This window comes from Pongo abelii, chromosome 3, assembly GCF_028885655.2.
Source record: "Pongo abelii isolate AG06213 chromosome 3, NHGRI_mPonAbe1-v2.0_pri, whole genome shotgun sequence".
Classification (NCBI taxonomy): domain Eukaryota; kingdom Metazoa; phylum Chordata; class Mammalia; order Primates; family Hominidae; genus Pongo; species Pongo abelii.
The window spans coordinates 202,430,944-202,455,951 of record NC_071988.2 but is presented as its reverse complement, the minus strand read 5'-3'; the positions used below and the strand labels follow the sequence as shown (position 1 = coordinate 202,455,951).

The 25,008-nt window shown below is 33.3% G+C and overlaps 1 protein-coding gene across 1 annotated transcript in view; it reads right to left on the bottom strand.

Moving 5' to 3' along the window:
• The window catches only part of TENM3 (teneurin transmembrane protein 3), a 2,759,728-nt gene that overhangs the window by 2,646,972 nt on the left and 87,748 nt on the right, over nucleotides 1–25,008 (bottom strand). The window contains exon 2 of the mRNA XM_054553580.2: nucleotides 22,348–22,467. The gene's annotated coding sequence lies outside the window, so the exon portion shown is untranslated. The remainder of the gene's footprint in view (nucleotides 1–22,347; nucleotides 22,468–25,008) is intronic.

Here is a 25,008-nt window from a genome sequence, read left to right as displayed (position 1 = left end):
TAACGTTAATTCTTGTTCAGCAATTTTTTAAATGCATGTGAGAGATCTATTAGTTTCCAGATCCTTTGGAGAAAGCAAGCAAGCCACAGATTTCTAGTGATAATCAATATTTACTGCAGTCTATCCATATATTAAAACTAATAAAAATGAATGCAGTATGTGCTTCTGAGTGCAAATAAAAACATATTATCCTAGAGCTATCAAAAAGATAATAAATACCAGTGAGTTTCATTAACTCTTTAACTTATCAAATGTAAATTTATTAGCAAGTGGAATACAAATTGAAATAATTCTATTATATTAAAATGAATTTTACATCTTGATGATAGCTCTACCTGCTTAATTCATATTTTTTAACTTTTAAAATTTCTTAGTCTCCTTTAAGCCTGGCTATTTGGTTAAAAAAAATAAAACGATCCTAGGTATATTAATAAAGCATATATGATAACTATTCAGGAAAGAAAATGGCCAAGATATATTATATGTTATAGTTTAACATATAACATTTAGATACTGTCCAAATTTATGAGTGTGTTGAGTTCTAAAATTTAGTTTAAGATTTTGGCCAGGCGCGGTGGCTCACGCCTGTAATCCCAGCACTTTGGGGGGCCGAGGAGGGCAGATCGCGAGGTGAGGAGAACAAGACCATCCTGGCTAACATGGTGAAACCCCATCTCTACTAAAAGTACAAAAAATTAGCTGGGCTTGATGGCCCCTGTATTCCCAGCTACTCGAGAGGCTGAGGCAGGAAAATGGCGTGAACCAGGGAGGCAGAGCTTGCAGTGAGCCGAGATCGCGCCACTCCACTCCAGCCTGGGAGACAGAGTGAGACTCGGTCTCAAAAAAAAAAAAAAAAGATTTTATATGGAATGTTTAATCTATTTTCTGACAAATTTTTATTGAGATCATGCAGCAAATGCCATTTGCTTCATTCATTTATGTAAAAAATTTATATTCACTATATTTTCCAAGTCCTATGTTAGTGCTGAAGATACAACCATGTGCAAGATTGGCATGATACCTTATATGCCATTTGCTAAGGTATTATTGGCATATTAATAAAATAATACATAGATATTTTTAATCTCTGATGATATATAAAATACTGTTATAATAAAATATGCTCAAAGTTACATTTTGAAATGCCATAAGGACATTCATTCAAATGCAAAATCTGACCAAAGATTGCCTGTTTAGGTGATAATTAGAACACTACTGGGTAACAGAAATTGAGACTCCCAGGGTTCTATGGGATTCTAGCTCTTTCAAAGTTAATGACAAGAATGAAAAATAAATTTTAACATCTTAGTAAAATGTGAGAATATAGTATATTCTTTTTGGCCTCCCTACATAACTCAGTGATCCCTATTCTATGAAAAATGGGCTTCCCTCTTCCGTGGATGGATGAAGGCCCCCATGACTCCATGGTTACCGCCTTTTGCCATCATCAATTTGATTAGGGATGAAGAAGTAAATAAACTGGCAAGCAAATTCTAAGCAACTCTAGATAATCAGGTACTGTGTCAGGAAAACAGAAGTCTTTAAGACTGATAAAAAATTGTATAATTCTGGGTTCATCAGTCTATCACTTCATCTTCAGCATTTTTCAGCCCTTTGCCACATATCTGTGGCCTGTGTAAATTATAGCTCCAACTTCTGTCTCTGGCAATATTGTTCAATACTAATATTTAGTCCTAGCAGTTCATCTCTATCAGAAGTTCTTTATTCAGTTTCATCTCTTGTGCCATGATGGGCACCCAGTCCTCAGGGCTTCTGGTATCAGTTGGTTAAGGAAAGTAAATGCCACGAACAGGTCCAATATATTAAAACACTTAGGTGTTTGTCAATGTCAGATGAAAAATAATAATTTATAGCCTGTACCATCATGAGGGAGTTTCCAAGGCTTTTTCAATTTTTTAAGTAATGAAATCCTTCCTATATCTATTCTCCATTTGTAATCCATTTACAAACCATGCATTAGTACAACAAATATGATTTTGGTAATTTTTTTTGTTTCCTCTATTTCCCTCCTAATGAGAGTAGCGATCCCCAAATTCATCATGATTTCTTCTGAGTAGCTCCCTACTCCCTTTCATGACAATACTCTGATAGAGGACACCATAAAGGTGTTCTCAAGGATCATTTCTAAATAACAATTTAATCTAGATTTCATTTTAAGTCCAAAATCCAAGCAGAAACCCCAATGTGCTACCAAAGTTCAACTGAAACAGGTTTTTCCCTTATTCTGCATGTTTTCTGTTCAATAGGTATTTTCTCGCTCCACACAAATAAAACATCAAAAAGGAGTTACATGATTTTTTGCTTTTTCTGAAAGAGATGTCAGAGGATGACTGCATTTTATGACACACAGTAAAATGTCCTAAAAAACCTTTAAACTAACCTGTCTCACCAGAGTCCTGAAAGCAACTAGTCAGAAATCTTGATGCTTATCTTGCCCATACTCTTTTCCCACACGTCAGCCTATACTATGTTCATTTGGTTTGTTAGTTCCTCATTCAACCTCTGCTCCTCAGTCTTATGACCTCATTCCAGTTTCTAGTATTTCATATGCTTATCTGAGCTGCAGATACAGTTCTTTGTTTATTTCAGGATTTTTCCTTCTATTTTATCTAATTTTTGTATTTCATTTATTGGTCTTCCTTTATCTGTCTTCTGTATTGATCATTTTTTCTCTTAATGGATGAACTATTAGAGTCCCTTCATTAACCTCTGTAATTAGCTCAAGATTTTCCCTTCTCTTGTTAATTTGGTTTTTGGCTCTGGCCAGTCTTACCTGCTAACTTGGGCATCTTTGCCCATACCTTCTATTTGCTCTGATAGAGCATATGCTGGTTGCATTGCTCCCTTTTTGTACTGACTTCACCACAGAGTTTCAGGAGAGAGACATGTGCATCGTATATTTTCTGCAGCCTGAAAATATAGAAGTGAGGGAAAGGGAGTGAGGTCTCCTGCTGAAGTAGTCCCAGCTAAGACAGCTGACTTCTGCTCTCTCTCCTACTGTCTGTCTACACTAAGGACCATTTAGCCCAAGGTGACTTCCTCTATCTAATTGGCACTTTGACTGAATGAGAGTGTATTTGCTGGTGCTTCCTGCTTTTACCATGGGCAACTCTCTGTTGCAGAAATATACAGGGCTAATGTTGCTCAGAGTTTTTCTTCGACGCTACTACAGCCTGCCTACTCAATCCCTTGTTCTTTTCTCTTTGAATTATAGTGTCCCACTAATGTTTCTCAAAATGTTGACAATTCACATTCTTTCCTCAGTCCTGCCAAATAAGGTGGGATGTAACTATTATTTTCTAAATGTCCATCGTAAGCTTCTTTAACCTTGTGTCATTCTATTAGCATAATTCATACAAATCACAGATAATGCTGGGAAGCCTTGTTAAGTGATAATTATTGCAACCTTTATTGTATGTTCTATTGTATCTTTTTGAGTAACTAAAATCATAACATCCAATTTTATTTCACTTAAATGAAGTTAAGAGTTGGTTATAATGACAGTTATGGCAATAATATGTAACTGACTATACAAAAATAATGCCTAGATTGAAATAAGAGTATGTTGTTCATAAATACCTTGAGATTAAGTCATTAAAAGAGATGATTATACAATATTACATGTCTGAAAGGAGAATGAGAATAATTCTATTCTGCCTGACAACATATCTTGTATAAGTCAGTTAGCACTGCTGCGCCGCTCAATTTTCCTACACGTAATGTGTGTAAATGTACTACAGGACCTGCAATGAGAATTCCAGATTACAGTTCTGTAATATGAATTCTCTACTGCTTTTACTGTTTCATTGATTGTTATTCTAAAACTAGTTAAACATACACATTTTTGACTTCATATGAACTTCACATAGAAGTAGATACATTTCAGGAGAAAAATATACCTATGTTTTAATGCTCTATTTCAATGTAATAAAATTAATCTTTGTCTAATGCTATTTTTGGCTTTAAAAAGTTTATAAACATGTAAAAATTTAAATCTCAAATCTCTCTTTACAAATGGTTTTGATTTGACATAATTTTTACCTTTTTTCACAAATATCTTACAGTATAAAATTTATATTTACTATTGCTGCTGCTGCTGTGACTACTGCCAATATTACTGCTATACACACCTATTTAATGTTTCGTATTTTTCAAAATTATTTTCATTCGGTACTTACGCTGTAGAATAGAATATAAGAATGGCTTTTCATTTCGTACCTCATATGCAGGCATTTGCTTTCTTTTTGTCCGACTTTGGAACAAATGCCAGGGGAAAAGGCAGGCTCTTTGTTACCTATATAGAATTTGTGTGGGGCAGATAAAAACCAACCACTCTTGCATCAGGGGAGGATGCAGACTTTTTTTGAGATTCTTATTTATAAAATATGACAGTGTTGGGGAAAATAAGGATTGTTATAATGTTAGATTGGGTTTCATTTATTTTCAAAATAGATTTATTGTATTTTCATTCTCAGCTTCTGATTTCTGCCTTGATCATTCAGTGAAGATTTTAATCTTCCCACAGGTAATAAGATTCACAGGTCAATTCTGAGTACAATTTCAATATGTTACCAGGTAATATGATGTTATGATAGATGTTTGGTCATTTTATTTTCACACTGAATAAAAATGGTGCTCATACTAGGAATGGGATGGGGATCGTTTGCATCAAAATTATTCATATAAGCAAAATTTTTTTCTTCAAATAATTTTCACAACTGAAAAGACACTGTAGAGTAGAATTTTGAGCTTAGGAATGAATATTACCATCTCCTAATATAACTAATAATTTTGTTATTATAGTTTTTTCTAATAATTAAAAGAGACTCCTATAGTAGAGTGAGTTTATGTAACCACATATATGAGTCGAAAATGATACATAAACTACTGAACAATTCTTTAGGCACATATTAAGCATTCAATGAATAACAGACACTTTTTGTGGTCTGTTTCTTCCGTATGTCTTTCTAAAATTCATACATATTACCCAAGGTGCTACTAGAGCTGCCTCTCAAAGTGAAAAGTCCTGCTACATATGGTGTAATATGCTCATCAACTATTGTCATACATGTTTCTCTTTGAACATTGATACCCTTATATTGCCTTTTCTAGGCACCCACCTAAATTATAATCATATTTCTACACTTAGCCCATCTATTTCAGTGCATCTTTTCTATGAAGAGATGTCTCATCCTTCTTTCTTTGCAGTTCCTCTCAAACCACAAAATTTATGCCTGTTAAAAATGCTTCTGGAAGTTCGTCAGAACACATTTTCCCACTAATTTATTTAATTTGTTTGATGAAGTGGTCTCCTGTACTTTGGACTTTTCAGGATATAACTACTTTTATTCTAATTAGAGGCCTTTCTTCTCATCTCAGTGATAGCCTCAAACCATCATTCCTCAGTTGTTATGCATTTTTCTGTTTTTGAATGGTGTTTCTAATCTCTACAGGCAACAGCTCTCCTAAATAATAGCAAAGAGTCTGAACCACATACACTCTCCTATACAGCACTTATTTGATTTCTGCTGTCTCCTCCCTTTTTTTCTATTTCTAAACTGCTTTTACTTCCCTGTACATCTAGGGGTTGTATCTGTCTGATTATTCTTATCTTTGCTTTCTCATACAGTTTTACCTCTCTAGTAACCTTTCCTTTTCTGAATAAAATGGACTTTTCTCCAAAACATTAAAAACACACAACCACTAGTAACACACACATATTCATTTTCCTTTAATATACTGTCCTTTCATTAACTGTTTACCATTTACTTCTTTGTAAAAGCCCTCAAATAATTGAAAAAGAACTACTATATTTAGATTCTATATTTCCCCTGCAGATACTTTGAATCAACTGCTTAAAGATAATATTCTAAATCAACTCAAAGTACTATTTTAGGCCACATTAAAATTCATCTTGCTCTGAAATTATTTATTATCAATTTTCAGTCAACATAATGTCTTCAATTCTGGCATATCTTAACACTCACTCTACATTTATAATGATGACTCGCTGCAAATTCTATCCATCTTTTAGCCTCCAAATACTCTTTTTAAAAATAACCTAATAAATTTTAAAAAGTTCTGCCATGATTAAATGGTTAAAAAATTATTTTCAGTTGACTCGCTAGCCTAACAAAACAATTAAAATACCGACATTAATAAAGAAAATGCTATATTTTGGTAAATAATATTTTTACTTTATTATGTTGAAATGTAAAACATTTGAGAAATAAAACTTCAATACCAAAATTAATCATTGCTTTTACCATAACAAAAAATGGTATTTTTTATAATTAAATATGATCTTTTCAATATACCTAGGATATTGCTTTAACATTTGGTATGTGGTTTTGGTTTTCTCAAAATTATTGCAAGCCATTTTCAGATTTCACATTCTATTTGTTGGAAAGTAGCAAAAACATGCACCTTGTGTTTCTTTTTATGAAACTTCAGAATTGGCTAAAGATAGTCAAACATTTAAATATCATGAGTTACCATATACTGATTCCTTTTGTAAAAAAAGGACTAATGATCATAGATCAGATGAAGAATGGTACAATATTAAGCTATTCAAAGCTACAGAAAAAACCTTACTTGCTGGACTTCCTTTTTTTATAATATGCATGTTTAATTCACTGCATTTGAGTAGCCACAAATGCAGATTAGAAAGTAGTTTCATGAAATTAAAAAAAATCAAAATTAGTAACTATTTTATTTAAAAATACTAAATTGTACTACTCATTTTTTCTTAGTTTTGATATAGTCTTTTTCTGTAGAGAGAAAGAAATTTTCCATTCAAAGCAGCTCATAAAACTTCTTGTCTTTGTAATCAAGTTAAAACTAGGGGAAATGACTTGCCTTCATCAGCAGGATACCATTTTATTAAATTCAATCAAACGTTCTATTTACACACTTCAATCCTCAATAAAATCCAATTTTATTATTTGAAACCTATAATCTTCGGTGAAATTGAATAAGTGTATTTCACCAAAGCTGAAGTGCTCTGTTGTATTAATCAGCTAGACAAGATTCTATAAAAAGGTGGAGAAGGGTGGAGTGAAGGCAGCTTGGGAACGGTCTGTATTTTGCTAAACTGTGTTAGTCCTCTATTATAAGTTAATCAATGTAAACACATATCTCAAAGTTTTGATTAAGTATCACTGAAATGCAAATGCTTTCATCTAGTTTTTATGTTTTATTTTGAACATATATTAGAGAATACTAATATTTTAATGTATTTATTTAAAGTACAGAACCCATTTATTTAGCCTATAGAAGCACAGGCATCATCTACTTAGGAATTCTAAGGAAAAAAATAATAATATAAAATATAATTAATAAAAGAAAACACACCCAAGTTACAGTGCTTCAGAATATAATTAAGTAAATTATGCCATGAGATGAATAAGCAAGTCTCAATAAATTTAACCCACGAGGGCATCAATCCAGAGCGGCAACCATCCCCTGTATAGTTCTCCTTCATGCCCCTGTGGACTTTCTCTGAGAAAGCCTACTGGGAGACTGGGAGTGTTTCTCCTTTGCCAGTAGAGCAGAGCAAACAGCACTGGACTATGAGTCAGAGGCCTTGTTTATAGTCAAGGATTCAGAGTTATCTGTCTGTGTAACTTTGGGAAAGTGATTTATAGCGTTTGAGCCTCAGCAAATATGCTACTAGTTCTCATGCCTCATCTGTGGCAGATAGAACTAACTGATTATGACATGCTTCACATATTCCTTTTCTTGCACAGTGGTCCAGGCAGCAAGTTCCAATCAGCTTTAGACAGCATTGCATTTTTCAACTTAAATTTTTCAAAGATGGCCATCCTAAGAATGGATAATTTCTAAGGTTGTTACTATTTCTAGCATTCCATAACTCTAAATGCCCCAATATGATTAACTGATTCCTGGTATTAATACCGTATTGGCTCCAAAGCTCTCGTCTCTCTAGATAATCCTCATGCTATTTATGCATGGGTTTTGGTGCTTCTTAGTTCAATGTTCCTTAATCTGCCTGAGTTCTCTAGATTCTGATTAATAAAACTGAGGTTTATTAAAGGTGTATATACATATATATATACAGACATGCAGTCATGTGCCACATAATGACATTTCGGTCAATGATGGACCACAAACATGATGATGGTCCCCTCAAATTACAATAAAGCTGCAAAATTCTACTGCCTAGTGACATGGTAGCCATTATAACATCATAACTCAATGCATTACTCAAGTGTTTGTGGTGATTCTGGTTTAAACAAACCTACTACACTGCCAGTCGTGGAAAAGTATAGTGAATACAACAATGTTCAGTTCAGAATACGTCATGATAGTCAATAGCTATGTTGCTGGTTTATGTATTTTAAATGTTATAATTTTTATCATTATTGTAGAGTGTACTTCTACTGATTTAAAAAAAAGTTAACTGTAAAACAGACCCAGGAAGGTCCTTCAGGAGGTATTCCAGCATTGTTATCATCAGAGATGACAGCTCTATGCTTGTTATGGCCCCTGAAGGCCTTCCAGTTTGGCAAGATGTGGAGGTGAAGTGATATGGACACTCCTGACCCTGTGTAGGCAAAGGCTAATGTGTGTATTTGTGTCTTAGTTTTACCAAAAAAGTTTAAAATGTAAAAAAAAAATTACATGGAATAAAGTCTATACAACAAAGATATAAAAAGGACAATATTTTTATACAGCTGTACAAAATGTTGTGTTTGTGTTTTAAACTAAGTGCTTCACAAAAGAGTAACAAAGTTCAAAACATTAAAAAATTAATATAGTAAAAAAGTTACAGTAAGCTAAGGGTAATTTATTATTAAACAGAAATACATTTTTATTTATAAATTTAGTGTAGCCTAAGTGTACTATATTCTATAAAATCTACATTAGTGCACCATAATGTCCTAGGCCTTTACATTCACTCACACTCACCAACTCACCCAGAGCAACTTCTGGTCTTGTGAGATCTATTCATGGTGAGTGACCTATACAAGTGTACAATTTTTGATCTTTTATACCATATTTTTACCAAACCTTTTCTTTGTTTAGATATGCTACATATACAGATACTTACCATTGTGTCACAATTGCCTGGAGGTTTCTGTACAATAACATGTTTTACAGGTTTGTAGCCTCGGAGCAATAGGTTATGCCATAGAGCCAAGGTGTGTAGTAGGCAGTATCAGCTTGGTTTGTGTAAGTACACACTATCATGTTGGTACAATGATGATATCACCTAATGACACATTTCTCAGAATATATTCCAATAGCTAAGCCATGCATGACACAGGTATATGTAGCATATACCCTACATATGTATACATAAGTGTAGGTATGTGTGTGTATGCATATGTGTGTGTTTTTGTGTGTGTATCTGCAGTTTGAAATAAAGCTGAATATTTATAAGTTTAGTTATAATATTAAAAATGCAGGAGTCATTTATTTCAATTGGCAGTAAATGATAGCTCGGTGATATTTACAAATAATACATAATTTAAGGAAGAAGAATTATGTAGGATGTCTTTGGCTTTGAGAAATGCTTCTTGGAGTAATTACTCTGTGCCGTAGAATGGTGGACATGTTATTCTAACCCAATCAATCCCCTTGAATGTTTATTCATCGCTTAACTACCTTTAGAGCATAAAGTAAGTAAATGTGACATAAGTGACAAAACATTCCATTAAGTAAGTTTTCTTATTTGGTTTGGCAAAGTGCATTACAACTGGCAGTGTATATTTTGTTGGATTTCAATTCAAGAGTTTTGTTAAGAAGCAATATGATATGTCAGACAGACCAATGAACTTAGAATTAAAAGACAAAGATTCAAATCTTGTCATTGATCAAATGCAATAATAGATTTAGAAGTACTTTTTTAAACATAAAAATTATATAGATGCTTGTTATTAAAAATACACACATGTAATTATAATAACACGTGGTGGCATTTTATATGGTTCTCACATAGTATTCAGTCATAGAAAAAAGTGAATCATATTATAAAATTGTTATTATATGTAATAGATGCTCTCAGGTTGTGTGTTTTGTGTGTGCATGTGTAGTAAGTTAAAGAATTAGAACATAAAATCATAAGTGTTCTTTTAATTGTAAGTGAGTAAAACTGCAAAATGATCAGAAGAGATGTAGGTGATGAATGTGAAGGGGAAAAATAAAATATGGTGTACTACCTCTAAAATATTTTAAATTCAGTTTAGTTATATAATAGCTACCCATTATTAGGAATTTTTAAGTTGCAATTTGATATTTTCAAATCTATTTTTTAATATATAGGTTTTTAAAAATATATTCAATGAATTGGTGAATCACTTTATTATCACAGTACATATCCAAAGAGCCACTAACAATTTAAGTTATTAATATTTATATTCAGACTATTGAAAACTTGGACCATTATGTTTTCATAGACTTTTCATATTATAACAAAATATATACATTTATTTGTTCATAAAACTTTCACATGCCTATAATTTGCTGCATTCCTATTGCAAAAAAGTAAAATAGATATTAATTATTTAAGAAAAACTCTTTAGTCAAATACTATCCTAACCCCGTCCCCAAATATATATCTCAAGACAGAGAAAAAAACCATCATATTGACATAAATATGGAGAGAAATTTTATCAATTTGTCTTGCTAGCAATTCACGTTTACATTATAAAATGCCAAAATACTATGGCCCAGTTATGGGAAAATGTTATTAAAAATAATTAACTACAAGTCCTCAAGGAACAAAGCATATGAATAATTACATTAATATGACTTTATCCACATACATTTGGTTATATAATCCAAAGTGCTTTCTCTGTTCCCAAAGTGCTTGTCAACATTGTTTTTAAAATTAATAATACTAAATAACAGATAATATATCATGTAGAGAGAACTTAAGTGACTTAGCCAATGCCATAGACCCATCAGTGACCCATGTTGGACTAAAAACCATCTTCTCTCTCTCCCTCCATTTATTCTTCATTTAATAATCATTTATGTATTTGGCACTTGTACCAGGTGCTGAGAAATTCATAGATAAATGAGAAGCTCTAGAAAATTACTAGATATGTTGCCTTCTCCTCTTTGGTGAATGGAATAAAGCATCTGAAATGTAGGATTTAAGGCCCTGGTTAATCAATAAATTGAGCAGCGTCAAACAAAAGAAACATGATTTTAATAAGTATGAAGATTAAAATGGAAATAACAAACCACACCAGATATGAAGGATGACAAAGTGGTATGCGTATTAAGATTCTTGCCATTTAAGTGTGTATGGAGAGGAATCCATCTGTGAGACACACAAGTGAGATAGATGTGTTTCTTTGATAAGATAATGGGTGAGTTTTAAAATAAACCTAAGTTAGTTAAGTTCGACACACTACCTACTATATGGAAAATTTCTTATTTTAGTTAAGGAAATGGTCAAGCATAACAATACACACACAAAAACACACACACACACACTCATATTCTATATATTGGTTTTCAAAGTCATTTTCTTTTCTATTCTGTTTTCTTTAATTTAGAATACTGCCTTCGTTAATAAAGAAGAATCTTAAAATGCAATAGCACACCTTACTGAACAAATTTATTTAAAATGATAAAATCTGCTATTTGTCTTATTTGATATTGTGAGTTTCCACTGAGTGCTAATAAGTGCTTGCCATTGAAGAGGCTTGCATTTAACATCTGTCACCAGCATCCAGCAACTGCACCTACAGGGAACTGTCAGAGAGATTGTTATTCTCCTTTGTAACACCCTGAATCTGTCTCACATCATTTACATACAGATAGTTACAGGCATTCATCATTTCATTATGCTGACGACTTCACTATTCTGATGTATAATGTCTCTTTAATGAGCCTCACAAAATACAATATTCCTTGATTTATGACTGCTTAACTGAAAAATTATACAAATTGGCAAAAAACTACTCATAATGTATTTTCATTTTTCCTTCACATTACACTTATATTTAACAGTGACTCATGAGTTAAGATCATGCTTCTTTGAGAAAAGAAATGATCAGAATATGACTTCTTAGGTTTTAGTACCACTGCGGTTTATATGCATATTTAAAGCTGCATAGTAAAACAGTGCTGACACTAAAAAGTAACCACTTAAAATCGATCACTGTTTTCCCCATGAAGGGCTGCGTGTTGGACAGTCACTATCAATATCACTCTAAGTTTGATAAGGCTTCTTTGCCTTTAGTGAAGGTCATCACCCCATGTTCACTTTTCCCTGTTTTGAAAGTAAACATTAAGTACATTGACACCAAAGAGAACTCTATCCTGCAACAAAGAAGTAGTCAAGAAAGAGAAAAATATAGGAGTCAATCTGAAATAAAGACAGATGCTTAAAAAGAGCTAGCAGTTGCTGTGACTGTTACTACTTGCTTAATTCTAGGCCCCTCTTGGTATGCCAGACCCCAGAAGGTGTCACCAGCTTTGTTTTCTATTCTCTTAAAAGCTATGCCATTGAAGGTGATGAAAATGTTCTATTTATTAATTAAAAGTCACTTCCCAAAAGAAGTTGGTTGTTCCTCCAAACAGGTAAGAGTTCCAAAGAGGTATAAATTGTTCACGTGCTGTCAGCTTTTAAAAATAGGAAGCTTTCGAATGTAGTGGAAAATCACATTAGAATGAACACTATATACAATTAAGGATAAGGACTGACATTGATTCACAGAAGAGCTCATGAATCAGCGTGAGTAAGGCATACCGAAATAGAACAAAATTTAGGAACTTGCATCCTTAGATTTGCTGTTCCCCTCTCTTAAGTTTAACTTCCATTCAACACAGCTGAGATTATTTGTAACTTTATATTTTTAAAAGAACAGTAAATCAGGCTAAATTACCCTGGAATCGTCCAAAAAAAAAAAAGAGTGGTTCAGGTTAAATAAAAGAAAGCACAGGACTGTTTTCATTTAGAAACTTGTGATAGAATTGTCTATAGAACTCTTAATAAAACATATAAGTTATATACACTCCCAGTCTGTAAGAAAATGTCCATTTATAAAATATACACAGGAAAATTAGCCCTATTACTGAATACTACTTTTTCATTTCCTGGCTTGATTAATACCTTTCAGGCTCATCATAAATTACTTTTGGTTGTATCTGAATTTGTGACTAACCTACAGAGAGAAAGGATAATAACCAAAATTGAGAAATATAAAGTAATTTGGTTCCAATTCTTCAGGCTTAAATAAAAGAACACTAAAAACTATTTAAATCAACTTAGCATCAAACAAAAAACTTCCTTCAGTGACTAGTTGTGTATTTAACAAAAATATTTCTATACTTACACATTCCATATGAATTTTAGAATTTCTTTTTCTATTTTAGTAAAGTATGTCATTGGTATTTTGATAGGGATTGCATTGAATGTTTATATAACTTTGGGTAGTATGGACATTGTAACAACGTTAATTTTTCCAGTCTACGACAATGGGATGACTTTCCATTTATTTGTGTCTTCTTCAATTTCTTTCATCAGTGTTTTATAGTTTCATTGTAGAGATCTTTCATCTCTTTGGTTAAATTTATTCTTAGGCATTTTATTTTTTGTAGTTTTTATAAGTGAGATTGTTTTCTTGATTTCTTTTTTAGATGTTTCACTATTGGCATATAAAAAAACTACTAATTTTTGTATGTTGATTTTTTATCTTGCCACTTTACTGAATTCGTTTATTAATTCTAACTTATTTTGGTGGAGTCATATGTATGAGCATGTCATCTGAGGAGAGAGACAACTTTACTTTCTCCTTGCAAATTTGGATTATGTTGGACAAACTGGATATTCACATGCAGAGGAATGATTCTAGACTCCTAACAATAACATTATAAAAAATCGACTCAAAATGAATTAAAGACTTCAATGTAAAACCTGAAACTATAAAACTACTGGAAGAAAACATAAAGGAAATGAGCTATGGCATTGGTCCGGGAAAGATTTTTCAATCAAGTACTCAAAAGTCCAGCAACAAAATCAAAAAAGGACAAATGGGATTTCTTCAATCTAAAAAGCTTCTGCCCAACAAAAGAAACAATCAACAACATGAAGAGAAAATCTATAGAACGGCAGAAAATATGTGCAAACCATAGATCTGACAAGAGGTTAATGTCTGGACTATATAAGAAACCTTAACAACTCAATAGAAAATAATCCAATTAAAAATGATTGAAAATGTTTTAAATGGTCGAAAGGTGTGACTAGACATCTCTCAAAAGAAGACATACAATGATCTACAGGTAAATAAAGAAATGCTAAACATCACTAATCATTATGGAGATGAAAATCAAAACTACAAGAAAGCATCACCTCACCCCAGCAGAATGGCAACTCTCAGAAAGACAAAAAGTAACAAATGCTGGCAAGGATGTGGAGAGAGGGGAACTTACATACACAGTTGGTAAGAATGCAAATTAGCACAGACAAAAAAATTACAGAGGTTTCTCAAAAAATTAAAAATAGAACTACCATATGATCTAGCAGTCACACAACTGGGTACATACCCAAAAGAAATGAAATCAGTATTTAGAAGAGATATCGATCTACAGCCCCATGTTTATGGCAGCACTGTTCACAGGAACTGAGATATGAAATCAACCCAAGTGTCCATCAACAGATGAATGAATAAAGAAAATGTGGTAAATTTTTACAATAGAATACTAGTCACCAAAAATCAAATTAAATCATGTCATTAGCAGACACATAGATGAACCTGGAGGATATTACGTTAAGTGAAATGAGCCAGGCACAGAAAGACAAATAGCACATGCCACTGCTTATATGCGGAATCTAAAAAAGCTGATCTCATAGACGTGGAGAGCAGAAAAATGGTAAGTAGAGACTGGGGAAGGGAAGGAAGGGAGGTATAAGGAGAGACTGGTTAATGTGTACACAGTCACAGTAACTTAGGAGGAATAATTTCTAGGATGCTATTACACACAAGGGTGTTATAGCTAATGATATTCTATGGCATATTTCAAAAGGGCTAGAAGAGAGGATTTTGAATGCTCTCACCACAAAGCAACAATGAATTTTTGAGATGATAGAGATGATAGAAATACTGAATACCTTGACTTGATCATGATGTAACGTACATATGTATTGAAATATCTCACTGTACCCGATAAATATGTACATCATGTGTCAATCAAAAATAAATTAAGTAATTAAAACATTTTTTAAATACAGCTAAAAAAAAGTCAACAAAGAAAAAGAAAGCCTTCCTTAGTTCTGTTGTCTCTTCTAGCTACTGTCAAATTTCATGCCTTTCCTTATCTAATCTGTTTCTGCTCTATCACTCTTCAATCCAGCACCATCTGGCTTCAGCTCCACCACACTACAAATCCTGCCCTTGCTAAATAGTGTAAACCTGTGATTTATTAGGGATCCATTTCAAGTATGAGTTCAGTTGTGATCTTAACTAATCTATCTTTTGCAATGGGCTCATCATCATCATCAGTTCTTTCTTGTTAATACTTTGAAATTGTACCTCACTGGCTCTTGTTCTGCTCCAGTCTTTTCTTGGACAACACGCTTTGGGGCACTCTTCTCATTAATCTATGCTCCCTATGCTTTCATTTCTCTTGCAATTATTGATGCACATATATAACTGTTTGCAAATTACCTTTACTTGGTAGTTCAATAGACTCAAGTCCCCCAAAGCAAAACATATCTTTTTCATGAACCTGCTCCTCTTCCTATATTTATTTAGCTCCATTTGAGGCATCATTCATTAAATCAAAATAGAAAATGATATAGGAAATTTTCTTGTTTATTCTCTCCCTAGTTCTATTTCACTAACACCCTATGTAAGATAATGTGTAAAGTTCTTCTGATTGTTGCCTCAATATATTCATCTCTTTGTCTCTATCTAATCCTTCCCTCTATCCTCAGCCTCTTTTTTATTGCTCACTTGATATTTATTTTCTGAAACACCAACCTGATTTAGTCCACAGCACTCATGCCCCTACTCATGCCTCTTGCGCCTTAAGTGCCTTTCAATTCCAGCCCTTCATCTGCACAACACACCCCAGGTCTACTCCATGTCAGTACCACTCCCTCTGCAACTTACTGCATGAATCCAGGGCTTCTTTTCAGTTCTCTCCTGATGTTCTATGCATATCTATAGCCTTCAGGTTTTTAAAAGTAGAAGTAAAACACAGTGGTTAAATGCATTGCCTCTGTAAGCAGCTTTACCATTTACCAGCAGACAGGTTACTTAACTCCTCTTAACCTTACTTAACCTCTGTTCTCATCCACAAAATAGAAGACCACCGTAGTGCATAAGGAATAGAGTAGTTATGAGTAGAAAGTAAACTGTTTTGAGCAAGCCTGCATTGTATAAACCACTTTAAAATATTAATGAATATTTTCCCTCTGGACTTCCAATAGACACTAAGGTGCTTGAGGGTGGGGTTCATCTTAGTATTAATAACACTGCAAACAAGGCACAGGGCAAGGGTCTCTCTAAATTTAAATTGCCTGAGAAGGCTATGTGACCCCATGTTCTAAATAAATGACCAATTTTATTGGATTTTACTCCCTAAACTCAAGAGGAAGTAGGCATGTAAGATGATAATCAATGCGGAATCTGGCTTGAGACCAAAACCCTATGTATGATTTTTCAGACATCACCACAGGCAATTACAGACCACCTGGTAAGCTTCAGAGGAAAGAGCTGCCCTCCCCACAATAGACTGGGTGCACAGCCAGCGCACTGCAGTCTCTGCAGGGAGTTGCAATCAAAGACTTGAGTACCCTGGCCAGCCATACTCTTATGGATATCTATACTCCTAGATCATATACCTTCATTCAGATCTTCTTTATCTGGAATTTTCAGCAGAGGCCTTCCTCTGCTAAGACCTCCTTATTAGGGGAGCAGGGAAACATGATGACAATTTTCTCCATGCTGACTCAGTGCTCAGTACTTTTCCACTCCTAGTCCTATCTTACCCCCTACCACTAGCTGCTGGTCCATAAAAAAACAAGATTTTTTTTTTCAGGACTCCCAAGGCATAAGTTGACCATCACATCTGTGTTGATTCAACTGACGCTCAACCGGCGCCACGGTCCAAACTCCTCCATGAGGTCTCTTTCTCCAGTTTAGCTTCCTGCTTACATCATTGCAGTGAGTGATTAATTGACTATTACGTTATTTGGGGTTATTGTGTGAACTGAGTACTCAGACAGCTGGCAGCTCAGCTCTCTCCAGCTCTACTAAGCTCCTAACAACCAAGGAAGACATGAAAGATGGAAGGAGATTGCAAAGGAAAAATATTCGGGAAAACAATATTTTGCTGCCCTCACATTACAGGATGGTATAACCTTTTGAGTGGCTCAATGATCTAGAACCAACATATTTCTAGAAGATATCTTAAAAATCCTCTAATCCAATTTATTCACTTAGAAGTGAATATATTGTAAACCTGGAAGACTGTGCAACCTGAGGGCACAGCTGGGTGCTGAGACAAGGCCCTTTGACGCGTAGCCCAAAAACGTAACTTTCATAGTGTTATATGTTATGTAGGGTTGAGTCTAAAAACACACCAAGTTCCAGAGTATTCTGTTTCTTCGTTCCCTTTTTGGAGTTAGTGTCTATGATGTCACAGAATCATGTATCATGGTGAATTAAATTAGGACAATCTGAGAGCAGATGTGAAAAATCTATGTATTTGGGTCACACACAAGTCAAGTATCAATGTCTTCAAGTTGCTACATGAACTTGTTTCAGAGTGAAGGCTAAAGATTTTTAAGTGTATATCTTATATTTGAAATTAGGTAGATTTAGATGGTGAAAAGTACACATATTGGCCGATAGGATTTAGTATATATATAACTGATTTAAAACAAAATACTAAATCCTATTGGCCAATATGTGTACTTTGTGTGTGTGTGTGTGTGTATACACACAATATATATAAATATTATATATATATATAATATATATATATATATACTGCAGTTTTATTTCAATCATACAAACAAAGTTAGCGTGCAGGAAATTTAAGTGAAACAAATTTAAAGAAAATAGTTACAGTAAAAATAGCAGATAACTGAAAATTCTAAAAAGGAAGTGCACCTAAAAGCATGAGAATTCAACATTCGTTAGTGTTTCATCTTCAGTTTTGATTGACACTTGATGCTTGCAAATTTTTAAACAAACTTTTAAATCGTGATGACTATTCTGAAAAGGTTTCAGTACCAACACTAAGATTTGTACATTCAGTTTGTTTGCAATTGACTTGTTAGCCATTTACATAGTGGATAGTACAGATTTGGCACAGGTTAGATCACAGTGTTGAGGAAAGCAGTACCTTCTTGTAATTAGAAAGGATCTCCTAAACTGTACTCAGCTTAAGACATACAATGTACAAGAGCACAAAAACCATTATAATAATGTGGTTCCAAGGAACATAGTTTTGATAAGGAAAGTAACTTAAGCTTCTGTTCCCCATTTTAATTACTGAAATCTGTAACAACGACACAACTGTTATGTATACATGACAGCAAATGTATATAATAATTCATTTAGATTTCTTGGAAAGAACACATTTAGCAATCTGGGATGATGGAAAATATAGCATAATTCAACATTGGTTCTTTTTGTCATTTTACACACACATCACGTTAATGTTAGACCAAGGCACAAAACGTTTCGTGCCTAAACCCAGTCTCTTTTAAGATTTAGCATTTTATTTTAGGCTCTTATCTTAGTATGGACCACTTGTACCCAGTACTCTACCTAATGTAGACGATTTAACTTACTATTTTTGTTTCTGTCGTTTTCTTTTTGACACGAAGTCTTGTTCTGTCGCCCAGGCTGGAGTGCAGTGGCATGATCTCAGCTCACTGCAACCTCTGCCTCCTGGGTTCAAGCAATTCTCTTGCCTCAGCCTTCCGAGTAGTTGGGATTACAGGCGTGCACCATCACCCCCAGCTAATTTTTGTAATTTTTAGTAGAGTGAGGGTTTTGCCATGTTGGCCAGGCTGGTCTCGAACTCCTGACCTCAAATGATCCGCCCACCTCTGCCTCCCAAAGTGCTGAGATTACAGGCGTGAGCCACTGCGCCTGACTTAAATCAGTTTTAATTGAAGACTTCTAAGAATGAGGGTGCACATATTAGGGAGAAGACCACATGTTCTCCAACTGCATGTATTCCTCGATGAGAAGCAGTGATAATGTACACTTTTCCAAAAGAATGGTGATCAGTGTCAGAAGTGCTCGTGAGCACATGAGGTAAGGTAGTGCATGATTATTCTGATTTTACAACAAAGAAAACTGTATGAAGCTGAGAAGTGATTTGGTTCTTCCAAAACCTAGTATAGCACTTTCTACCACAGTGTATTCAGTGGTTACTCTATTAGCCTAATTTCAGAGTCTAAAATAATGTTGAAATAAAGGAGAGGAAATCAAGAAATTCATCTTTGAGAACAGATAGCCTCTGAGACTTGTCTTTGTGTCTTAAACTTTTCATTGTTACTTTTCCATTTCTACTGCATGATATTTGTCAGTTTCCCCAGTTATATACATCAAATGCTCATACTTTAATTTTTTTTTTTTTAAAAAAGAAAGACAAATAGTGCTGGCATGAAGCTAAAACTCATGCCTTAATAACTGAAACACATTTTGCAGATCTGCCAACTAAATCTCCTCTCTAATTGCGTGCCTTCTATAAAAGAGCCAAATAAAAAAAAAAAAAACTTAGTGTAAATATCCTTAGTTATGAATAAGACCATTAACCTCCTTTAGACTTTAGATAGCATGAAAGATCTCAGTAAGAATTACAAAGGAAGTCTTAGCCATTTTTTATCCTTCATTGTGTTGTTTATTTAAAAGAAGATTTTTTCTAAGTTTGTAAATTATGTAAATTCTCTTTTTAAAAAGTATTGTTATCATCATGCATATGGAACACTACAATGTCTTTTAACATTAGTTAAAAATAACAGCTACTGATCTAAAAATTATGATTTATCTCCTAATAGGCCATTCGTTTATTCACTATGTTTAGTTATTTAAAATGGTTAATACTAAGGTTAAGTTTTTTTCTTTAGAAAAACCACCTAAAATATTCTACAAATTATCTGCCAAGCAGAGCAAATTGGAATTTACAAAAAGCTAACGTCAAAAACATGTTAAATACTTGCACTCAAATGGAGAAAGAAAAAAAAAAAGCCTGCTTTGATTGAGCAAACACCACAATGAAGTATCTTATACATTAACACCACTAGAGGGCTTGATACATTTTGCTTCATAAAAGCATTTCTTACACCAGGTTATTTTTCGGTATAAATAAAGTTCTATATGCTCATCATTCTAATCATGGTTATTTTTTAAAAAGACACACACTTACATGTGTACATAGATACAAAAATGTTCGCTTAAGTGATTATATCAAAGGGAACTTGTATAAAGTGAACACTGTTTTAAGCAAGTTAAATAAACTGGATGGTTTCAAATATCACATAGTCTTACATTTCATTGAAAAGTATTTCTGCAAATCTGCACTTGACAACATGGTTCTGATAAATGGCTTAAGCCATGTTAGAACTAAATTATGTTTTAAGTAACATGAAAATTCCCTTCTGTTGCACATTACTAATGATATTAATTAAAAATAATTTCACTTCATTTAAAATCATCTCTATGGTATAGGAATATTTACCTTCATGGAAATTTCTCTATGAATCTAACCTAGATAAATTATGTTTAAAAAGACATATTAAATATTACCATCTCTCAATTTCTTTTTAAGTAGGGCAAGTAACACACTTAGTAAGTTTGATTTTTGTCTTGATTGCTAACTTGGCTTTAAGTCAGTTTCCTTATTCAGCTATATTGCGAATACGTGTTTTTGTGGGACTATGAAAGAGTAAAAATTATGACTCGGCTAAAGCAAGCACATCTTACAACTTTTTCAGAAAACGTTATTTGTCCATTCAAAATATAAATTAGATCCACCACCTGTTTTGGATGTAGGTAAAATGTTACTACAAATAAAATTTTCAAAATCTGAAGTGGAAAGGGTAAGTTATTGTTACATTCTAGGAAATAAAATAACTCTAGCTTTACAAATGCAAAACAAAATTTTAATTGTTTCCTTCACAGAGACTTTTCCAAATTATATGTTCAGTTTTGGGGGGAAAAGGTAATAGGATATTTAAAAAAGAGCTTTCATTATGTAAGTAATTTCTCTGGTTAACAAGTCCAAGTTAGTAAGATAATAAGTAAGTTCATAAGTCAAAATAGAAGACATATTTGACATATGAATCTTTGTACATATATTCATATTTGAATGTGTATTGTGACAGACAACATATGTAACCATCTGTACAGCACAGGTATAACCAAGCTGAATGCCTTACTGGTGGATTCTGGTTGACTATCAGCTAAGATGTCTACATATGATTTCAAAATCTAAAGAAACTCCAGTTGTCTGGAGGCTTTTCTATTAAATACCTTCCCTGTCTGAATTTCCCCCTGAGGTTGTATGTTTCCTTGTCATTCACAGGATCAAAGACATTGTAACCTAAGAGATATAATAGGCCATCATTAGTCTAACAGTGAAATGGCTATCAAATTCAACCTCTTCACCAGGGGTAATAGCACTTACCCCTGAATTGCATTAGACTGCTGCAGAATGTTAAATTGGAAGCCTGTTTCTTCATTTATATGATCAGATGAAGCCCTCAGGCCAGTTTATAAGATTTTTTTTCTCTTTACGAATGCAATGGTTGTGTATGATACAATTATAGATGCATGATTAAAGAGTACTTGATAACTTCATTAGATACAGATTGAACATTCTATTAATTGAAGTTGGTGCTATAATTTTTGGTATTTCTATAGATTCTAAACCGTCACCAAAATTAAAATAGCCTGGCTTGTAAAAGCTTCTCATTCTGTTATTTTTCGAATCCTGTAACTCATAACGCATTTCTTATTCACAGTAAGATTATGATTCTTCTCAGCATAGCTTTACAATTATTTTACTTCCTCATCAGAAAGCTGTCACACTCTCAAGTATATTCTAGCAAAGATCACTTTGATATCATAAATAATTATCATTTTGTCCTTCACTTTTGTTTATATCAAATATTTACTCAATATAAGGGATTCTATAACCAGAATAATTTTCTCCTTCCATGTTGCTATCCCTGCCACTTAGTATTTTAGTTTTTAGTGTTCTGCCCATTACCACTACTACACTATGTCTACTATTCTTAAATTCTGTGAAAGTGTACAACATATGATGTTATCCAGCAACAAAACAATAAACATTCTAAGTTCATTACAAAATACTTACAGTGACACACGTCTATTAGCTGTCCTAATGCTTCATCCAGAATAAAGATCACATGAGAGGAATATCCAGAGGTTATTTTTAATCTCCTTTCTCTAGTTTACATGATCACTGCATTCAAGTCTGAAAAATAAAAATTGTATGCATCTTACTATCAAATAAATACGTCCAGTTCTATGTAATTTGTAAAACAACAAGAAAATACTTGGCATTTCACAGAATACGATAAGTTTCTAAATACTGAGAGAATAAATGATTAAGAATTTTAAAAATTAAATGTATATATGTAGCAAAAAACCATCAAGCCAACAAAAATTGTATTAAAATGTGCATTAAGCAGGTGAAATATCACCCCTTTTACTCCCCAAATAAGGTGGGAAATGAATCTCCACACATTCAGAGTCATCTTAATCACATTTATTCTTGTAAGTATATTTAGGATAATAGGAATGATAGGAAATATACTTTTTTTATTTCCACCAGTTAAGTGACTTTTATGAACCAACCCTGAATATTTGGAAGAGTGCATAAATTTTTAGTATACATGCAGCCATAGAAAAGTCCATTTATCCTTCTATATCCAGTAAGCTATGTATAGCCATATTATGTTTTAAAAAGAGAGCACTTATCTAAATATAGTGAGAGATTCATTAAATAAAATTATTAAAAGAAAGTATTAATTTTTCAATAAGCTGACCCTGGAGAAGACAAACATCTGAAGGTATCTTTAAATTCGGTGACCTCCCATCTGCAACGGGAAAGGAATGTGCCTTTTTTTTGCCTCTAGTTTAGCTATCATTTGAACTCAAACCAATGACATCAATGGAAAATACTTCCAGTGGAGTCGGTCTTTATGGTTCCTGATCCGTATTACACTGTTTTAATAAGAATCTGTTTAATATCTTCTAATAAAATCTACAAAGTTTTAAGATATGGTTGCTTTGTTAAAAAACAAAAACAAAACTTTTGAGTAAAAATGCTATAACGTCCTTACTCCCACCTCCCAAAGCCAGAATTTAGTGGATTCATTTCACGTGAGCCCTGAAGATTGTCACAGAGAATAATAGTAGCTGAAGTTACCCAATGTAACCTTTGTAATCTCACTCACTGTGAGAGGAGGATGCAGAAAGAATAAATAACTTGATAAAAAACCCACCTCAATGAAACAAAATCTCCACCTCTCAGTGCAATTACTAAATGTCAGTCAGCAGTAGCATTGAAGGCGTGTAACCCACTTCCTTTCTGATTGGTTAGTATGTCCATTCTGATTTTTAATATCACCCTTGCCTCTGGCCCATGACTTTTTATTTCCTTCTTGATCATATAATTGTCAGTTCTTGCTGTTCAAGAATTTCAAAAGATAAGTATATATTGATAATAATTGTACATAAAATTTTCAAAGTAAAGAGTTGATCACAGTTTCAATTTCGTATTTTCTTCAATTATAACTTCAATTTTCCTTTTTGTTTGTTCACTATTTTTTCTCTTCAATGTCCAATAATATATGTAAGTTCTCTTTTGTCTCCCTTTTAAATCTCTCATATCCTTTCTAATGACTTCTATATTTGATCCTTTGATATTTTCCACAGCTGTTACTCTACGTAGGCTTTTGAACAAGTGATTGTTAAGAGGGTTAATGCAAGGGAGTGATTGTTGTTTGCCAGTAGGCGTACATTGCCAATCTTTGCTCCTTATTTGATTCATTCAAGAAATTATTTTTAAATGACTTGACTTGATTGGCCAATATTTAGCCTGGTTTGCTATTTAATTTTAGTATTTTTAATTTATGAAGTAATATAGATGGCTATAGCTTACTGGAACCCAGTGATATTTTTCTGTGTTAAATTTTCTAAAGTTAATATCCATACTATATTAAGAAATCTGTAATTTGAGGGGAAATAGATTTTTTTCATAGATTTTCAAAACTCAGAATCTGTATACCATAATCCAGGAAATCCACAACTAAGAAGGAGGTCAGCACATATTTGCAAGCTGTTGATATTTAGGCATAGTATATTAGCTCTTGAAACGTTTTCAATGGTATTTAAAATCTCAGAATAGTCAACTAAAACAGCTATGTGTTGGCTTCATTATATTTTGGTAAGCATGTCTGGGAACCAAGCCACCACTAAAAACACAAATAATGGTCAGAAAAGAACACAGCATTCTGACTTCCAGTTTGAGATTCAACACGCAGAGACTCTTGTCCATTTCCCCTTAGCATCCTACTCACTCATCAGAAGTCACTGCTCCCTTGAAAAGTGTTTACCATTGCGGGGAGGGATAGCATTAGGAGACATACCTAATGTTAAATGACGAGTTAATGGGTGCAGCACACCAACATGGCACATATATACATATGTAACAAACCTGCACGTTGGGCACATGTGCCCTAAAACTTAAAGTATAATAAAAAAAAAAAGAAAAGTGTTTACCTCCCTCTCACACACTTAAATCCACAACAGAAGTGCCTAAATATTTGGCTGAAACAGAAAATAATTTGCATGATCATGATAACAATAACAACAAAATAACAGTAAATAAGATCTATGAATGGTGACTCTATGTCAGGTTGACATTTTATATGGATTTTTTTTTTCATTTGTATATTAAGTAAGTACTGTGATTATCATCTTCACATTGCATATCAGTAAAATGATGCCA